The 6249-nt window shown below is 43.4% G+C and overlaps 2 pseudogenes; one reads left to right on the forward strand and one right to left on the reverse strand.

Annotated features, from left to right (window-relative positions):
- The first annotated feature begins 2566 nt into the window (after positions 1–2566).
- Positions 2567–3708, forward strand: LOC119533264 (annotated as a pseudogene).
- Positions 3709–4506: 798 nt separating this feature from the next.
- Positions 4507–5721, reverse strand: LOC119532687 (annotated as a pseudogene).
- Between the last annotated feature and the right edge of the window lie 528 nt (positions 5722–6249).

Raw genomic sequence — 6249 nt, forward strand, 5'->3', positions numbered from 1 at the left:
TGATTCTTTCTTCTCTACTCTAAGCTGGAGGCAAATTATGGGAGGAGCTGCCAACTGGAGAGAACTTTCCCAAATCAGTCTTTTCCAGCCAAAACAGAGCCGGGGACCCACAAGGGGTGCAAAACAGCTCCATGGTGCCTGAGGATGGAATCAATTATGGTGCCAAGAACTTCTTGCATAGCTCCCCAAAGCTTATCTTTCCCGGCCTGCCCAGCAAATGCAGCCCTTCCACTAACTGTCTCCTGCAGCCCCGAGGAAGCACAGCATCTTTAAGCCTCTACTGCTGCTGCCATGGAATGGGACAATTTGACACAATGGTGGCTGCTGTCCTTGTCTGGATGGGTTTTAAAAATGGCTTCAGCCTCCTTTATCTGGGGAAGGTTACAACAATGTCTGCTGTCAGAGCTGGGGCCCCTAGAACCTCAATTTGCTAATCAAAAGCCATAATCAGTGACCAGCTATGCCCACACCTGGTATTGGGGAAGAGGGCTTTTATGTCCCTTCCTCTCACCAGCTGCTATCCATGGGATGGACCCTATATTGGTTTGCTGCAGAAATGGGGGATGGTTGGATGATTGCCAGTAGGCCACACACAGAGAGAGCAATTTACTGTTCTTTACCATAATTTATCAGCTTCTCTTCCTGCTCTTCTCTGGATGCTGTACAGTGTTCTTCTAGCCTCTGGAGATTCAAAATAGATGCTTCAGATAATTTCTGCTGTTTTTTTTTTTTTGCCTCACACAACATGAATTTATTGTCTCACAATTATGGAGGCTAAAAGTCCAAAATCAATGTGTAGGTAGGACCATGCTTTCTTTGAAGTATGTAGTGTTATGGTGGTGATTTGTTGGCAGTCTATAACTCAATCCCTGTCTCCATCACATGTTCATCTCTCTCCTGTGTCTCCTTCTGTCTCCTTCTGCCTTTGTCCAAATTTCCTCTGCTTTGCCAGAGGTCTGCTCTTACCTATTTTGGCCTCACCTTAAGTAATAACATCTTCAAAGATCTTATTTACAAATGTGTTTGCAACTACAGGATGGGGGTTGGGACTTGAACATGTCCTTGTGGAAAACTACAAAACTTTGCTAAAAGAAATCAAAGAAGACTTAAGTAAATGGAAGGACATTCCTTGTTCATGGATTGGAAAATTAAATATAGTTAAGATGTCAATTACACCCAAAGTAGTTTACAGATTCAATGGAATCACAATCAAAATTCTTACAGCCTACTTTGAAGAAAAGGAAAAGCCAATCATCAAATTTATCTGGAAGGGTCAGGGGCCCCAAATAGCCAACAACATCTTGAAAAAGAAGAACAAAGTTAGAGGCTTCACACTGTCCGTCTTTAAAGCATATTGCAAAACTACAGTGGTCAAAACAGCATGGTACTGACATAAAGACAGAAATATTGATCAACGGAACTGAATTGAGAGTCCAGAAATAAACCCATGCATTTATGGTCAATTGATTTTCAACAAAAGAGCCAAGTTCACTCAACTGGGAAAGAAAAGTCTCTTCAACAAATGGTGCTGGAAGAACAGAATATCCATATCCAAAAGAATGAAAGAAGACCCTAATCACACACTTTATACAAAAATCATCTTGAAATGCATCAAAGACCTAAATATAAGAACCAGGACCATAGAACTCATAGCAGAAGATGTAAGGAAGCATCTTCAATTCTTGTGGTAGGTGGAAGTTTCTTAGACTTAATACCTAAAGCACAAGCAATAAAAGAAAACATAGATGAATAGGACCTCCTCAAAACTGAAAACTTATGTAAATCAAAGGACTTTGTCAGAAAGGTGAAAAGGCAGCCTATTCAATGGGAGAAAATGTTTGGGAACCACATATTTGTTAAGGGTTTAATATCTGGAATATATAAAGAAATCTTTCAATTCAACGATAGAAATACAAACTACCCAATTTAAAAATGGGTAAAAGACTTGAATAGACATTTTCCAAAGAGGAAACACAAATGGCTAAAAAGTATACGAAAAGACGCTCAACATCACTAGCTATCAGGGACATAAAAATTAAAACCAAAATGAGATACCATTTCACACCTACCAGAATGGCCATTATAAAAAAAACCAGAAAACTACAACTATTGGAAGGCATGTAAAATGGTGCAGCTGCTGTGGAAGAAAGTTTGGTATTTCCTCAGGAAGCTAAGTATAGAACTGACATACAATCCGGCAATCCTGTTACTAGGTATATACTCAGAAGAACTGAAAGCAGAGACACAGATGTTTGCACACCAATATTCATAGCAGCATTATCCATAATTTAAAAAAAGATGGAAACAACCCAAGTTTCCATCAACCAATGAATGGATAAACAAAATGTGGTATATACATGTGATGGAATATTATTCAACAGTAAGAAGGAATGAAGTTCTAAGATGCATAAACATGAATGTGCTGGTTTGAATCTATTGTACTACCCATAAAAACCATGTTCTTTAATACAGTCTTGTGGGGGCAGCTTTATTAGTCTTTTGATTAGGGTGGAAACTTTTGATTTAGTGTTTCCATGGAGATGTGACCCATCCAACTGCCAGTGAGATGGCGTGGTGAGGCTGGGTGCAGAGATGGGTTATGGCTGAGCATGGGCTTTGCAAGTGGGCAGCTGCAGCTCCGAGGCTCTCACTGTGGTCTTGGCCCCGCCGCAGCTGCACAGACACAGGTTTAACATATTTATTCAGCAAAAATGTGGATTCAGAAAAGCACACAGGAAGGTTGAACCTAGAAGATCAGACACAGGGACAAGTGATGAAGTGTACAAGAGAAGTGCTTTGATTCCTCCTGTTGAAGAAACAGTTTTTTATCCTTCTTCCTGTCCTGTGAGAATGCTTTTAAAGCCTTTATTTATTTATTTTTTTTTACTGTTGGGCTTACAGGCTGTGCATTTGGATCAGCTGCTATTTGGCAATATGGATCACTTAAATCCAGGGTCCAGAGCTATTTTGCTAGTATAAAAGCTGATTGGTTGGATGGCATAAGACCACAGAAGGAAGGAGACTTCAGAAAGGAGATTGACAGGTGGTGGAATAGCCTAAGTGATGGCCAGCGAACTGTGACAGCTGTCATAGCTGCAAATGTCTTTGTATTCTGTTTATGAAGGGTACCTTCTCTATAGCAGACAATGATAAAAATTTCACATCCAATCTAGCCCCAAAGATCCTTTGCTCCCCAATGTTGTCAACATTTAGTCATTTCTCCTTGTTGCAACTGGCTGCAAACATGTATGTTTGGTGGAGCTTCTCCTCCAGCATATTGAATATTCCGGGTCAAGAACAGCTCATGTCCATGTACTTATCTGCAGGTGTTATTTCCAGTTTTATCAGTCATGTGTGTAAAGTTGCCATAGGAAGATATGGACCATCTCTTGGTGCATTGAGTGCAATCATGACAATACTTGCAGCCATCTGCACCAAGATTACAGAAGTGAGACTGACCACTATTTTCCTTACAATGCTCATGTTCATTGCAGGGAGTGCCCTAAAAGCCATTATTGCCATGGATACAGCAGGAATGATCCTGGGATGGAAAATTTTTGATCATGCAGCTCATCTTGGGGGAGCTCTCCTTGGAATATGGTATATTACTTATGTCATGAACTCATTTGAAAAAACAGGGAGCCTCTAGTGAAAATTTGGCATGAAATGAGGACAAATGGCCCCCCAAAAGTAGGTGCCTCTAAATAAAACTGTGGTTGGACAATACTGGTTCATCTGGTCCTTGCTACCTGGAAGCTCACTACTGCATTGGCCCTGGAATTTTACCACGACGGTGCCCCTGCCTGGAAGATGCCCAGCATCTGGTTTTTAATCTATGTCCCCAATACACATCTTTATTAGGAAATGAATTATGACAAGGTTGGTGAAATAAAGGTTAATATCTCTAGTTTGCAAAAAAAAAAAGTAAAATAAATTGCTTACAAAGAGTTGCTACTAACTTAAGTTTCCAGTGTCTGAAGAACTATGTCCTGCTGTGAAGTCCTCATGTGCCAAGAGAACCTGGACTATCTTGACAGAGAGCAGAGCACAAAGACTACATCTAGAAGAGGCTGCAAGGGCAGCTTCCATTACATTTTTGTTGTTAAATCCCTGTGCATGTTAGGGCAGAATCTGGTGGGTCCAACAAAGCAGAGCCCATTATGTCAGATGGCTCCTAATTGTTGATGTCTTTGAAAATAAAATCTGATTTTTAAGACAATTAAAAATAATGGATTTGAAGCCTGATAGAAAAGGTAGAGAAATATGTACAGGAGTTCACAGCCCAGAAGGAGTAGAAACCTCTGTAGGAATCAGGAGAACCTGGCTATTTTACGTAGCTAGTTTTGAGACAAGTTGTATTTAGCACAAAGGCAATTATAGAACATGTAAAACTTCTCTCCCACAGCTCCCAGACTACTGAAGACACGTGTGGGTCTTCTTTAACACTGCAGCCATCCTTCAAGGGAGCAGGGATGCCTAGGGTGGTCTCAATAGCCACCAGCAGCATCACTCTCTGAGGGTGACACACTTCAAGGGCATCATGATGATGCCTGAAATGGGGACTGCAACAAACCAGGCCATGAAAACGTTGCGAAAGAGCCACCAGTCAACAGCCTTGTTGGCTTGGAGCCAGCCAACATAAACAACAGAGCCCACTTCACAATGTGTTGTACTGATGGGGAGGCCAATATCTGATGCAATTTCCACAGTGAGGGCAGATGCCAGTTCAATACTGAAGCCACTGGAGGGGGTGATTAGTGGCAGGTGTTTCCCCATCATCTGCATAACTCTCCATCCCCAAACCCACAGACCAATACAGGTGCCCAAACCGCTGTAGAGAAGAAGCCAGATAGGGTTTGCTACTCTTGAGGAAATGTCTCTGGTGTCATAAACCAAGTGCAAAGCCACCAAAGGACCGATGTCATTGCTGAAGTCGTTGCTGTTGTGAGCGAACAACCTGAGACTGGCTGTGAGGATCTGCAGGAATTGAAAGAGGAGGGACACTTGGACCTCTCCTGGTCATACCACTCCCCCTTCCTTTCTGGTCACCCAGGCCCAGTTCTGCCTTGGAGCTCACGTCCATCTCAGGCACGTAGGGAACGTCAGCCAGGACATTGCAGTAGCTGGTGTAGCTGTCCATGTGGATCCGCTTCTTGGTGTGTGCACTGACCATGCTGGCTTCTCCATTTCCCCACCTTTCTGCTCTCCTTTTTGGGCATGGAGTGAATCCAGGGGCATGCTGTGAATTGCCATGCTGCAAGAGGTTTAGATGTTATTATGCCTCAGGGGTTTGCCACCGGAGCCCCCCATGCACTCTCCCACCTTGTTGAGGTGAAGTTCGTGGAGGACCTCTTTGTATGAGTGAGTCTTTGTGCACAGTGTGATGCTGATAGTGGCTGCTGAGTTCGTCTGGTGGCTGCTGGCTTGATTGAACTGAAGGAGGCTGCCACTAGGCAACTGCACTGCACCACCCAAGGCACTGTGGATGCTGGTTTCCTCCTTCAGACCCACGTTGGGAAGCCGCTCTCACAAAGGGTTTCCTTCCAGGTCTTCAACCTTGAGTGAGAAGGTTCTCTCCTCCACTGCAGCCCAGAGAGGCGCAGCAATGGGCCCTGCCTCAGACACAGGATTCCTGTTTTCCACATACCAAGAGACAACTTTGCTTCTTCATGGTCCTCTTTCAAGCTACTAGTACTTTTTTTCCATTAGGGAACTTTCAGATTATTTCCTTAGATCATTTCCGTGGATGTATGAACTCTGCCCATTCCAGGAGGGTCTTAATTAGATCATGGGAATCCTTAAAGAGAACTCAGGGAGAGGAGCAGCTCAGAGAAGCACAGAGAGACATTCTGGAGAGAAGCCAAGATATGTAATCCAGAGTTTGCCCTGGGAGAAGCTAAGAGCTGACACAGACCCAGACGCTTGGAGACACAGAAAGAAAGGTTTGGAGATGAAAAGCTAAAAGATGAAGTCCAGAGTTTGCCCCATAAAAGCTAAGAGAGGACCCCAGATGCTTAGGAGAACCAAGCAGACAGCCGAGGGAAGCTGAGAGACACAGAAGCCCAGAGACATTTTGGAGAAAGCAGTTTGAAACCAGAATCTGGGAGCAAAGAGCCAGCAGACTCCAGCCATGTGCCTTCCCAGCTGACAGAGGTGTTCTGGAGGCCATCAGCCTTTCTTCAGTGGAGGTATCCTCTTGTTGATGCCTTTGCTTGGACACTTTTATGGCCTTAGAACTGTAAATTTGTA

Source organism: Choloepus didactylus, chromosome 4 (assembly GCF_015220235.1).
Source record: "Choloepus didactylus isolate mChoDid1 chromosome 4, mChoDid1.pri, whole genome shotgun sequence".
Classification (NCBI taxonomy): Eukaryota; Metazoa; Chordata; class Mammalia; order Pilosa; family Megalonychidae; genus Choloepus; species Choloepus didactylus.